We start from the raw sequence: 13,797 nt of genomic DNA, 5'->3' as shown, positions 1-13,797 counted from the left end.
CCCAGTCGTGTTCTTTTAGAGGTTATATATATACCAAACGTATTTGATGAATCGGCTGTGGTGGGTGGGGTTTCTCTGCAGTGTGCTGTGCTGTTGTGTACTGGAATACGTGTGCGTTTGCATCATTTCCATTCCTTGCTACGACTAACGAAGGAAGACAACGTGAGAACTATTCACGGCTTGTCGTCACCGCAGGAAAATAACAAATGTGCCGTTCAGCTCATGATCGAGTGCTTCTCCAGTCCATGTTCTCCAAAATACGCGGATACAAAGTATTGCGCCAACCATCCACGTATGTGAATTTAATTCGCGCGTATACTGGTGAGCAACTGCGACGCCAGTACCAGGCATTTCGACGTGCCTCACGCTGCCGTGTAGGCGTTCTTTTCAAGTGCATTAGTTTAGAGTTTGGTTCAGTCCGCTGTGAGCTGTTGTCTTGCATTAGCAGCTAGCGGATCGTTAGCGTTTTGAAGCGCATGCATTCCAGCATTTGGAGACTGCTTATGCCGATAGCCGCGTCAAATGCATTGGCACGCATGTTTAAATGACTAATGTGTCCACTTGTTACGCGTGCACTGCTCGTATCCTGTGGCAGTGCTCGTTCTAAAAGCTTCGAAGACCATCTACACTCATGCGTGTGTTCAATTTATATATGCACAGGATGGACTTGCCGGCTAGTTGGTTGAGCATTTTAGAAGAAACAGCGCAACACAAGGACGACGCAAAAACATGCCACACCACGAAGCGCTGGTGTGGTCGATGCTTTTTTTCGTCCTTGTGTTTGCGCTGTTTCTTCTTCCACGATACACGCACACCACAGGTACGCGAAAGTTTAGGAGCATAAGTGGTTAACTGTTTTCCCCGTTTTCTCTCAGTGTCAATGGCACAGTGCGTTGCCCGAAATTGTGCACGCTTACCCCCATATGCAGAAATGCATCATAACTTGAAGCCCATGCTTGACTTGATCTAAACGACGCAAGTCGTGAACGCACCAAAAGAAAGGCAGTGAGCGTCTTGGGGGACGTTCGCACCAGGCGTCGTTTATATCAAGTCAAGCATGAGCTTTGTTACATTTCTGAATACGGGGGCTACAAATCTGCTTCTTCCAGAAAATGTCGAAGAAACGCCCGCCAAAACCAGGCACATTCGTAAACTTAACTAGGCAATACGAAGCTCCATAGAAAAAAAGAAGAGTGGTATTAAAAGCTTTCAGTATTTTTCTTTACTCCAAAATAGTTGCGCTCTCGTGGCTTCACTGTACAGAGATAGTGCAGCGTTAGCTAGAAAGCATGAATTTCCTAACTCCATGCCAAAATAAGCTTGTAAAATTATTTAGGTGCTAGAATCCAGGGTTTGTAGCGATCCTTGAAAATCCTTTATTTCTAAAATGCCATTTTCAAGGCATTGAAAACCCTTGAATTTTTAGAAGTACTGGAAAGTCCTTAAACTTGTACACTTGGATAGACTTAGCAGATATTGCCAAGCGCTTTTTTTCCCTTCTGTGACACTCTTTCGCATGTCACAGAAAATTGTCTCTGGAGGTAATAGAAGGAAAGCGACATCCTTAAAGTTGAAATTACAAAGGAGCTGCAGATACCAGTTTTATGCACATGGAACCGGCGACAAATGTGCTTGGAGGAGCAGAAGCAGGAAGCTCAACTGTTGAGGCATTCGAAGAGAAGCCGTGAAGAGTAAATTGAGAGCGACAGACACAATAAAAAGAAATTAGAAATGACTATTGCTTATTTGATGGTGAAAAAAGCTGAGGCAACAGATGACATCACATACACTGTCAAACCAAACAGTATTCAAAAACTGCAAATGTTGCAGGTCCAAGTAGTTAATTGTGCTATTGCAGAAAAACTTTGAGCGCTTTCTTGAAATGCTTCCTTGTGTGCGTTTAGTGGTGGGCGGTGAAAGGCAAATTAGCAGTCTTTCAAATGTTTGAAATCACTGAAATGCGTATTGTTTTGTTTAAAGTTAACGGTGTTCTTGAACAAGTTATTGCCTGTCCAAACTACTACACACATTGCACGAGGTCCTTGAAGTTACTGTGTTGGGGCCTCGAAAGTCCTTGAAAACCATTGAATTTTTTTCTTCAATATTGCTACGAACCCAGTAGAACAATTGTCATGGAGTAAAAATCTTGGCTGAACAGAGGCTTATACGCAGAGCACAGGACGACTAGAAATGCAGTAGTAGGCATGGAGGGCCCTGAAAAAAATGTGCCACATCCGCTCGTCTGCCTTATGTTTCTGCACCGACTGTCGCATTTTTAATAGAAGTGAACTTTCTGTTCTACTCCAATAAACGCAACATTACGAACTCCAGTGTGGGGCAGTCCTTCAGCCAGTGCAGAACTTTTTCTGTACATCCGAGTCAGCTCTGTCATTTTTCCAGCATTGTAGTACAAGATTTGTTAAACTGGTTTAGCAGAATATGAGCAGTATACTCTTAAATTAGCTGTTTATTTGTATGCACAAGTTCAGGTCCTCAGTTTGGTTGCATGACAAATTGCCATACCTCAATAGATACAAGAAACAATTTTATTACAGTTTAATAAAATCCAAACAGTAATAATCACAACAATATAATGACATACATTTCTTTTGGTATGTATACAGCCCATGTCTTGGCAGTGTATAAATTCAACTATACACCGCAAGTACTGTGTCCTGACCACTATTATTCACATGTGTAAAACCATCACAGCAATTCAACAAATATCACAGTAATTAGTGACATACACTTTGTAACTGCTTTACATGAGCATAATGTATACAAATGGTCCCTGTGTACCTACACATGACTAGTGCCACCCGAGTACTATTACTCACAGGTGTAAAACCAACAAAGCAGTTCTTTAAAAAATATCACAGCGCTTAGTGACGTACATGCTGTAACTCCCTTGTAGAAACTTAATACAAACACATGAGGACACAGAAAGCTAGCAGTGGGCATACATGGGAATACCACCGCCTCAATACTAATTCACAAGTGTAAAACCAACCAAGCAGTTCTTTAAAGATTATCACAATGCTTAGTGACATACATTTTCTAACTAGCTTATATAAGCTTTATACAAACATGAGAACATACACAAAGCTAGCGGTGCACCCGCATAGAAGTGCGGCCATCTGAAAACGATTATTTGCAAGTGTAAGCTCAACAGAACAGTTCGTTATAGTGACGCACATTTTGTAACTGCCTTATACAAGCTTAGTGCAAGCACAAGAATGCAGAAAAATATAAATTAAAAACTTGCTCTATGCATACACAAACAGATCAACACAAATGGTAAACACCGCTTTGAAGACAAATGTGACTGTGGCAAAGCGCAGTGTTGTGCCGGTTGAAATTGCCACCCACAAAAGTAGTGAGCAATGCTTAAACCACAGGCAATAAAGTGCTGAAAGACTGTGTCTCTAACGTAACTATTTTAATTCAAATTTCTTGAATATAGGGCTCGCTTGCAGATAAGGCATCTGATCCAACTGACCTGATTTTATACCTGCTACATGCATACAATGCACTCAGATATAACTGGTAATAATAATTATAAAAGGCATTTAAAAACTTGATAGTATGATGAAGATGCATGACTAAAAAAGTTCTGTCCCCCTCGTACTTGTTAAAAAGGTGTAAGTACGACACATGTTCTTTTTTTCCTCAATTTTTGCATTAATGGACAGCCGGGAACCTCGAACCGACACAAAAACAAATATACTGCTATGCTAATAGTGTTATGAATAATTTTTTGTGAAAGCTTTTTTACAGACAAGTTGCAGTCTCGTTTCTGGAGGTTGAGCTGTGTCTTGCAAAATAACTTGAAAAGTGGTCACATGGGAGCATGACACTATATCATAATGTTAGTTTCAGTTGACTCTCTTGCCCTACAAGTCGCTGCCCACTGTGGCCAGTGATGCAACAGCAGTGTCTGTGTGATTTTCATCACACTTCTGTCCTATGCCATTCTTACCAGAGTTGGCGGCACATAGATACCCAAATTTCGATAGTGTTGCTTTCTCAGGTGGTTGCTTTTGATTTGCTCAATATCAGTTGGCACTTCAGCTGCATCAAACTTCTTTTTTACCTCTTCAACAACGACATCAACAACAATCTTATGACACCTGTGTTGTCCTTCTAGTTACCTACAAAGACCAGTCAATCTAGCAACAACAGAGTCTCTACTATCTTGTAATGGGGGAGAGGTGTGTCCCACCATGTGTTCCACATTGTTGTCACTATGTGGGCTGGCTGGGGAGGCAACAACTGTAATATGTTTGCATTTGCATATATTAAAGTGATGCTTGTACTGTGTTATAACACCTAACTTAGTCTTGCACTTGCTGCACAATAACACTGGCTCACAGTCGTGGTGAAAAGTTTTTGTATGTTGAGCAAATGAGTTGTATCCACTACAAAAAAAGTCAGTGATAGCACACATGTTGCTCTACCAGGCCTGGTGTGGTTCCTTCTGACACTGCTGCTGATGCTGACGCGCTGCTGCTTGCCTCGTACACTGTTGCAGCTGCAGTAGACATGGCAGTCTCTGTATCTATTGCTGCCGTGTCATCTGTCATGGTAACTTCCAAGTGGTATCGGGCTCACTTCTGCAACAGAGATGTTGTTTGCCCCTTGAGGGCTCTCATGATCAGGGCCAATAATTTCGTAGGCATTGTCTCCTGCATCGAAGAACCAATAAGAACAGCATGAATTAATAAACATAGCTCTAAAAAGTACGGACATCAAGACTTAACCACAAGCTTTGCACATAAGTGACCGGGCTTAATGAATAATACTTGCAGGAGGAGTTACACAATTGTTTGTGTATATTACAGTAAAGCCTCATCAGAAGATATTCAAGAGGCACGGGAAACATGTCTCTCGAAACCAAAAATTTTGAGACACTGAGGAGCCAGACTAGATCACTTTATTATGCATCATCACTAAAGTATGTTTTGATATATTTGAAGGAATAAATGCTCAGGGTGGCTTAAAGGGCCCCTAAACCACTTCTCGACATTTTTTGAACATTTCAAGTAAACACGCGTATCGAAATCAGAATGCCGTCACGATCGACGAAGCCAAATGCCAGAGTGCGTAGCACTGCCGGAGCACCACAATATGAAGAAAATGACCCCGTGCGCCTCTCTGGACCTATCCTGCACCCCCCAGTTTGTCCTGACGTCACCAGGCTGTCTCTGATGATGTCACCAGTTTCCGGTGCTGTCGACTGGTCGAACGAAAGTCGTACGACTGCCGGCAAGGCCTGCAAGCAAATACACACACTCCTTCTTCCTCGTCGCGTTGCGTGCGATGCCATTGTGGGCAGCCAATGGGGGCAAAGAACAGAAACACCAACAGAAGGGTCTCCCTATGAGGCTCTTCAACACAAGTCACCATACAGTTCCGTTGTATTAGCGCCACCCCTCGCAGGACGACGGGCCAGCGCGGCAGCAACAGAGCTTGTTGGTGTTGGCCTGTCCCGTAACATTTGGAGGTGTACTAGGCAAGGAAAAGACGATACACTCCATATGGCGTGTACCAGATGAAAGAGTAAAATGAGTGGGGACTACTTTTCGATAATCAAACACACGTAGCTCCACTATTACTGCACCGTTTTGAAAAATTCTCGTGGCTACCTGTTCATTGCCTTATTGTGTAGAACTGCAACACCGCAACTAAATTTCAACCTCGGTGGTTTAGGGGCCCTTTAAAGAAGACATTCACAACTTTTTAGTGACTGTAAATTGTGTTAGCTTCCTTCCCAACTTCTGGAATTTAAACACTTCACTTTGCAAGCCTTGTTGCTCGCAGTACCTTTGAGGTGCTCTTAGACGCTCGTCAGCTTCAACTGCCGACACTTTCTGCCCTGCACTGTCCTCGTTGCCCTCCTTTTCTGGTTCATGCTAAAAGAGACATGCGCGATTGACTTGTGTAAGGATTGCGTGATCTTTACGCCCTTCGGAGCACACAAGGTGCACAAAGTGAATGTGTCTGGGTTGTGTCCCTTCGAAGTAGTGAATACTTAAAAAGTCATCCTTAGTAACAAAGGTGTCTCTTGTATACAGTATTGTTAACGTGGCAAACATCGGAAAACCGACCAAACCATTTTCAGATGTCTCTTACAACCAAGTGCATCTTGTAATGAGATTCTACTGTACTGAATATTTTTCAACTATGGATCATCTGCATGTACATATAGTCACAAAGACACGTTGTGTGGAATGGCGAATCGGGAAACAGTTCGTACTCTTACTTTTTGTCCCTAACATAAGCAGCTGATAACAATATGATAAAAAAGCAGGCAATGAGGCTAGAATGGAACATAATCCTTCAGCTCTAAACAGTTTTTGGGCCCACATCATTCCCTCATATGACATAAGGAAACAACTTGATTGCAGTAATGGCTGCATGTGATCTGAGTTGATTGAAACAAACTATACGTAAGGTTGTCCTCTATGTAATTTTATCAGAGTGCTTTTTAGATGTCCTGCTGGTGATCCTGGCTGCGCGATGCTTCTCATGCTTTTTGGCACGATTCCTTTTTTTTTCCACTCCACTTTTTTTTTCAGATTTTCTCCCCTTTCCCTTCCCCCTTGTGTAATATAGCACACTTGAAGTATCAAATCTGTTGAACCAACGTGTGTATCAAACCTGTTAACATGTGTGCTTCTCTGTGGTCTGTGTTGTATTTTTGCGCTGCACAATTCAATTCAAGAAGAAAGATGGAACGTCCCTGCCTTTAGTTTAATTGTGTGTGTGTGTGTGTGTGTGTATATGTCTCTCTCATGTTTTGAAATATATGTACATTCAGGAGTGCCTGCATGCCCTTCTCTCCTGCTCCAGTGACGAAAAGGAGAGCCTGTTTATGTACCATAGTAAAAAATTCAAAGGTTTTCGCTGTGCCCATTACATCCCTTATCATATGGATCTGTCACAATACAGAGTAGCAGTGGTCCATAATACTAGCCCATCCCAACATAATTATAAATTAACACATACCGACACGCTGCGAAACAGCTGTTGCAAAGCCGCTGGTGAATGCAATTTCCGCAGCACTGCAGTGGTACAGCCGAGTTCCACCTGTATAGTGACAAATCCATATGCGTGTTAGCAACTCAGTAGTTGCTGATGGTTTCATAAGCTTTACACTACACAATAAAGTAATCTAGACAACTTTGTTGGAACAAATGCCCATAATTAGGACACCACTTAAACACTAACACGATTAATTGCCCCCAATCTCTCACTCACTAAGGGATAATACTACTGAAACATCGGTGGAGAGCTCAGATTAACACAGCCCATAAAGGACAAGCGTTCTTTGAGGAAAACAGTTATAACAGCGGTAAGTTTTCTTGATCATTTTATGTGGTAGCTTTGATTTAAATGTCATGCAGTACTATAAAATACGAAGTGCCGCATTTCTAGCAGCAGAAGGCGTCGTCAGGCTCATGGTACAACTGATTTTTGTAATGTTTGTGTCAGTGAGCCGACACATACAAAGAAAACCGAATTCACACATACATATACAGTGTCAAGTGCACTTCTCCTTCTGAAAACGCAGCCACCAGTTCCAATGTTGCTGAAAGGAAAGGCTATATAAAGTGCGAGACTGCATGGAACTGCCACTTATGACTAAATGTATGGTCTGCTGATTGCAGAGGTAGTCACATGCTATTTCTAGTCTCTTTTAGAAGCATTACTAAAGAATAAATTAAAATCTATTCATAAGTCACGAATTTCATGCATCCACAGTTTGGCTAAATAACCTGTGAGAAAAAGACATGTTTACCTGGAATAGCAACCTTTTTTCCTGCTGCAAAACTTTCCTTCGAATTAATGAAATAACTTTACAGCGTCATAATGCGTTTCTCGCAACTACTTGCCGGCAGTGGCGAGTTAGTGTTTATATCCGACTCATTGGGCGACAATACTGCCAAACACAAATGCTTCATGAACACGAGAACACGTCCCTCGCAGAGAATAGCAACCATATATGCCTCTGTGAGGCATGATCGCACCTTTGTGGTCAAAATGTACATTAGAACGACATCACCATCTCATTAAAAAAAAAAGCCTCCGTACAAGGCAGCCGCCAACTGCATAATGTGAAATTACAACTGATGTCCACTTACTGGTGGCCTGTGTTTGAGTCACTTTTGGCAGTTGACTGGGTGCTGAGAAATGCACGTCCTGGGTTGTCCCTGCAAAACATACAGGATTATGTCAAATGTTGAAAATATATATATGCGGGCATTTCATCAGTCGCAAAACAAACGAGTAAACTAATAAACAACTGTAATGTAAACAGAGTACACATCATAAGATAGGCTGTCAACTGTTAATGCATTACGCAAAAAACCTAATGCATAGGAAAGACTATATGTATACACACGAAGCTGACACACAATTTAATTCGCTCTAGGTTTTTCCGTGCAGTATATTCAAATTATTATGTCTCGTGGTTAGAGCAAAATTAGTGTAAATTACGAACTAAATTATCTACCCTGGACACTTTTCTTCAATATGCACCTGTGTGCGCTTCGAACGAGTAGCGTTGTAAAATTTACGTACATGGCATTTAACATAGTTGCTGAACACGGATTTCCTTTGCCCTGTCGTGTACAGTGAGCTACATATATCTGCCCCCCCCCCCTTTTTTTTACTAGCCATACTGCGTGCCACTGCACCTATACGCACGTCAATAAACCTCACGACACAGAAATAAAAAAAGCACCAATCACCCATGCCTGCATGTTGTAGTGGGCCTAACCTAACCAAGCATGGGCTGTTGCTTTTTATAGTAAACACAGGCACCGTGCTCATTGCAAGTATGTATCATGTCGCTAAGCAAATATGCAATTGCATTTTACCACTATTCTTTTATCACATGGATATATCTGTTGAGAGGCAAGACAAAAAGCAGTCACTTCTCAGAACTAATCAGCTTTCTTAAAACACATTTTTAACTTTTCAATGACACTTGCTGCTACGTGTTTGTCTCCAGAGAGCGTACTTGATTTGACTTTCCAATCAGAGACATTACATAAATATACCATGTTAAGATGACTGCCTGGAGCACGTTAGAATTTTCATCTTCGTGTAACATACTGTATCTTGATTTTGTTGACATTTGGTCAAATGGTACACCCAATATACCCACATACTAGTTTTCTTGTCCAAATAACATGCCAATGTATTTTGATTTTTTGGCATTGGCTCCTCTGCACTACGTGAAGTCGCGCTGCACTGGCTCTTTCACATCCTCGTGTCCTTGCAGCTGCCTTCTTGCGTTATATAAAGCGGGTGCCTGAAAAATATCGTATGCAAAAGTCAACACAAGGGCATGGTGCAAAACAACATCAAGACAGTCAAGGCCATGGCAATAAAAAATTCTTAGCTCTTAGTCTTCCTAGTGAAATGCATGCAAAACATCCAAATGACTGCAACAGTCAACTGCTAAACTAACTTCAATTTTTAGATTTAAGCAAAAAAACAAATAAACCACAGTTCATCCTTGTTTTTCATGAATGTTAGAATACTCCTGCTAATGAATAGAATATTGGTCATTTTCAGACGTCATAGGTCTGTCATGAGTCTGGTGTATCGCAAACACCACTTGTGACACATCCTAAGCACGTGCCGAGTGTGCCCCCCCCCCCGCACCATCCCTGGTTGTGCCACTGCTGAAGCCATAATTTGAGGATTATAGCTGCAAACATGATGCTCAGTAGGGATGAAAATATTGTCCTTCAGCTCAATGGATATATGGATGTGCCTATAAAAAAGGGCAACAAGGCTTGTTATGGCAAGCTTACCCACATTTCAATACATTCAAGTTCACTGCGGCCTGCATCTAAGCTTACTAAAAGGCATGAACTTATTTTCATGCATGAGGTGCGCAGTGGAGTTCATTTTTGACAGACCCGACTACTGCTGCAGTTTGAAATCTAGCATTTTAGATTCTTGTAGGCATGTAAAAGTTGCAGTTAAACCGCAGTTATTAGTTTATTACACCAACCTATTGTTCTGTGTACGACAGACTGGTAACACGGAATTAAAGCAACATTTTATTTTGATATTTTATTTCTCTACTAAAAATATTCAAGCGATAAACACATCTTGATCTGCCATGCTATAGCAAAATGCACACATTACGCTTGTAACCCCCAGAGGAAGGCTCATTTAGCTGTTCATATGACATAACTCTGACACGCCAACTCATATTAGCAAATGCACAGGCATGTCCAAAACAATAAGCGTATGCAAAGCGCCCCTGCAATTGTAATTCTACACAGCAGCCGTTATATTCGATGCCGATGCGTAACTAGCTGCTCGACAATTCACCGAGTTCGTAGACATAAGCATCCTTTCAGTTTCGCACCGTGCACGAAAACCGCAACAGGAGACAAAACCAGACCTATAATCACACCATTTCAACATGAGCAAAAACAGTTCAGTCTTAGGGATAAACACTGTGAGAGCGATTTAGTGCGCGACGGCGACGAGCGACGGCTTCGAGCGACAAAACGGGCCGTCGCTTGAACAGATGGCTCGGTTCTGGAAATCTAGAAATCGTCGCTCGTCGCCCAGAAGTGCTATGAGCGACTAGCCAATAGCGCGAAGCCGGAACTGGATGTACATACATCGCTCAAATACTACCGATTGTCGCGCGGAACGAGCAAATGATTCAATTTTTATACGTGCAAGGATAAGAACGTACTGCAAGACCTCCGGAAATATTTTATGCTACTTTTTATAGTAAAATACATCAACGTAAATTACCAAAGCACGCGTCACGCGTGACTGCAGCCCTCATGCCGGCAACACCGGGGAGGCGTCGCTCAAAATCGTCGCTCGCACGGAGTACGACTTGTAGGCGACGAGCGAACGCGACAGCCATCTCCGTCGCGTCGCTTGTAGCTGCCGCGCGCAAGATCGCTTATATGGGGTTTATACTTTTTTCAGCATAAAACATGGATTCCTCATGCGTTTTCAGTAAGTTCAAGATAACGCGCCCAACTGACCTCTTGCAGCATGCAGCTGAATGCCTGCGGCAAAGTTTCTAACTAGCACTGGTGCTGCACGTAACTTCAGTGGTCGCAGATTCCCCCTGCGCGAGACACCGTCAAGCGCGCGGTTTATTTATAAAAAAAAAGCATGCTGCCAGCAAAATGACGCCTTCTGTTATGTGATTCCTTAGTTCAACAGCGTTCCGTACACAGTAGACTGCCAAACTGAATAAATTCAAACACACAAAACGCACGCTAATCACGCTCCGCATAGGCTCGGAATCACGGGCTGGTGAACTAACCATTTTAAGCGTCCTCTCGCCTGGCGTCTTATTGAACATGCCATAGTTCTGGCAGCGTTTGCGATTTTTAAAGCTCTTACGGACAACGGCAAAGTGATAAAATCACGTGCAGTTATCGCGACGACTGGCTTTTTCGATTGACATCGAGAGATAGCGCGTACGCCTAGTCCTTTGTCAATCGCGTCGGCTAAGCGCAGCGACGACTTCCTGGCGATGGCATGACATATACGGAGAATGTGCACCTAAGTTAGAATTCACTTACCGTGGAGGACTTGTTGTTATATCCAAGGCATGACGAACGACTGTCGTGTTTTCGTGGCCAAGCGAGATGGCTGACACACGATCTCCCTCGGCTGGCCTTTGCTCGCTGTACGGATCACCTTTCTCCAGTCCTGTGTTGTTCCGCGATCTTGAGCGCGCGCGCGCGCGGTGGAGCCACTCCGAGTGAAAAAGTAGAGCGCTCGCTACGCGTTCATTTGAACTGCGGCGGCCTGTTCTCTTAGAAGCAAAACGATGTGTTCTTTGCTCAGCGTGCCTGAATGATACATTGCCATGTTCGGGGCCAGCCACCTACAGTTGAAGCAGAAGATTACGCTACGTTTTGTTTTCTATTGCCGCAAGAGTCTCTCTTTTCTATTGTCGCAAGAGTCTTTTCACTCTCTCTCTCTGAATGGGAGAGTGAAAAGCACATTTCACTCTCTCCTTGGTGACAGAGTGAACAATGCATTTCACTCTCCTCGACATTTTGCGAGAGTAAAACGACGCTTTGAAGAGTGAACCGGCAGCTTCACTCCTGCGATACCCTTCCTAGTTTTTAGAGTGTACGCTGCTGGTTCTTGATCCGTAGGCGGGCGAGTTGTCGGGCTTCTTCGGCGCGCTGGAGAAAGGTCGCGACGTCAAGATTATCTTCGTCAGTGACGTGCGGCAGCATGGCGTCGAGCGTCGTCGTCGGGTTCCTGCCGTAAACCAGCTTAAACGGCGTGATCTGTGTTGTTTCTTGCACTGCCGTGTTGTAAGCAAAGGTTACGTACGGCAGGACCGCGTCCCACGTCTTGTGCTCGACGTCGACGTACATTGCTAGCATGTCGGCTAGGGTCTTGTTCAGGCGCTCCGTGAGACCATTCGTCTGCGGGTGATAGGCAGTTGTCCTCCTGTGGCTTGTGTGGCTGTACTGTAGAATTGCTTGGGTGAGCTCTGCTGTAAACGCTGTTCCTCTGTCGGTGATGAGGACTTCTGGGGCACCATGTCGCAGCAGAATGTTCTCGACGAAAAATTTCGCCACTTCGGCTGCGCTGCCCTTCGGTAGAGCTTTACTTTCAGCAAAGCGGGTGAGATGGTCCGTCGCCACGACGATCCACTTATTTCCGGATGTTGACGCCGGAAACGGTCCCAACAAATCCGTCCCGATCTGCTGAAATGGTCGGTAAGGAGGTTTGATCGGCTGTAGTAATCCTGCTGGCCTTGTCGGTGGTGTCTTGCGTCGCTGACAGTCTCGACATGTCTTGACGTAACGAGCGACGTCGGCGGTCAGACGCGGCCAGTAATACCTTTCCTGTATCCTCGACAGCGTTCGGGAGAATCCGAGGTGCCCAGCGGTTGGATCATCATGTAGAGCGTACAGTACTTCTGGACGCAGCGCTGACGGAACAACAAGAAGCTAGCTGGCGCGGACTGGTGAGAAGTTCTTCTTTACAAGTAGATTGTTTTGTAATGTGAACGAAGACAATCCGCGCTTAAATGCCCTAGGTACTACGTCGGTGTTCCCTTCCAAATACTCGACGAGGCCTTTTAGCTCCGGGTCTGCTCGTTGCTGTTTAGTGAAGTCTTCTGCGCTTATTATCCCGAGGAAGGCGTCGTCATCCTCGTCGTCTTCCGGCGGGGGATCGATGGGGGCGCGTGATAGGCAGTCGGCGTCTGAGTGTTTTCGTCCGGACTTGTAGATCACCGTGACGTCATATTCTTGCAGTCTGAGGCTCCACCTCGCCAGCCGTCCTGAAGGGTCCTTTAAGTTAGCTAGCCAACACAACGCGTGATGGTCGCTGACGACTTTGAATGGCCTGCCATTAGGTAAGGGCGGAATTTTGCTGTAGCCCAAATGATGGCGAGGCATTCCTTTTCAGTCGTAGAATAATTGCCTTCCGCTTTTGACAGCGACCGGCTAGCATAAGATGTCACCCGTTCATGTCCGTCTTTCTTCTGGACTAGGACGGCACCGAGGCCTAGGCTACTGGCGTCAGTGTGGATTTCGGTATCGGCGTCTTCGTCGAAATGTGCGAGTACCGGCGGTGGCTGCATGCGTCGTTTTAGTTCTTGAAATGCGTCGGCCTGCGGCGTTTGCCATTTGAACTCGACATCAGATTTGGTTAGATGCGTTAGCGGCTCAGCGATGCGGGAAAAGTCCTTGACAAAGCGCCTGTAGTAGGCACACATGCCAAGGAATCTACGCACTGCCTTCTTGTCGATAGGCTGCGGGA

General features: G+C 44.2%; 1 long non-coding RNA gene across 1 annotated transcript; it reads right to left on the bottom strand.

Annotated features, from left to right (window-relative positions):
* Positions 1-2,532: 2,532 nt before the first annotated feature.
* On the bottom strand, positions 2,533-8,630 carry LOC129384666 (uncharacterized). The gene is made up of 3 exons (XR_008612343.1): positions 8,145-8,630; positions 7,009-7,089; positions 2,533-4,685 (listed from the first exon to the last, which is right to left on the bottom strand). It is a non-coding gene; the product is annotated as an uncharacterized lncRNA (long non-coding RNA).
* Positions 8,631-13,797: the final 5,167 nt, after the last annotated feature.

This window comes from Dermacentor andersoni, chromosome 5, assembly GCF_023375885.2.
Source record: "Dermacentor andersoni chromosome 5, qqDerAnde1_hic_scaffold, whole genome shotgun sequence".
Classification (NCBI taxonomy): Eukaryota; Metazoa; Arthropoda; class Arachnida; order Ixodida; family Ixodidae; genus Dermacentor; species Dermacentor andersoni.
Note: the sequence above shows the minus strand (reverse complement) of the source record. Positions and strands in the feature narration are given on the sequence as shown.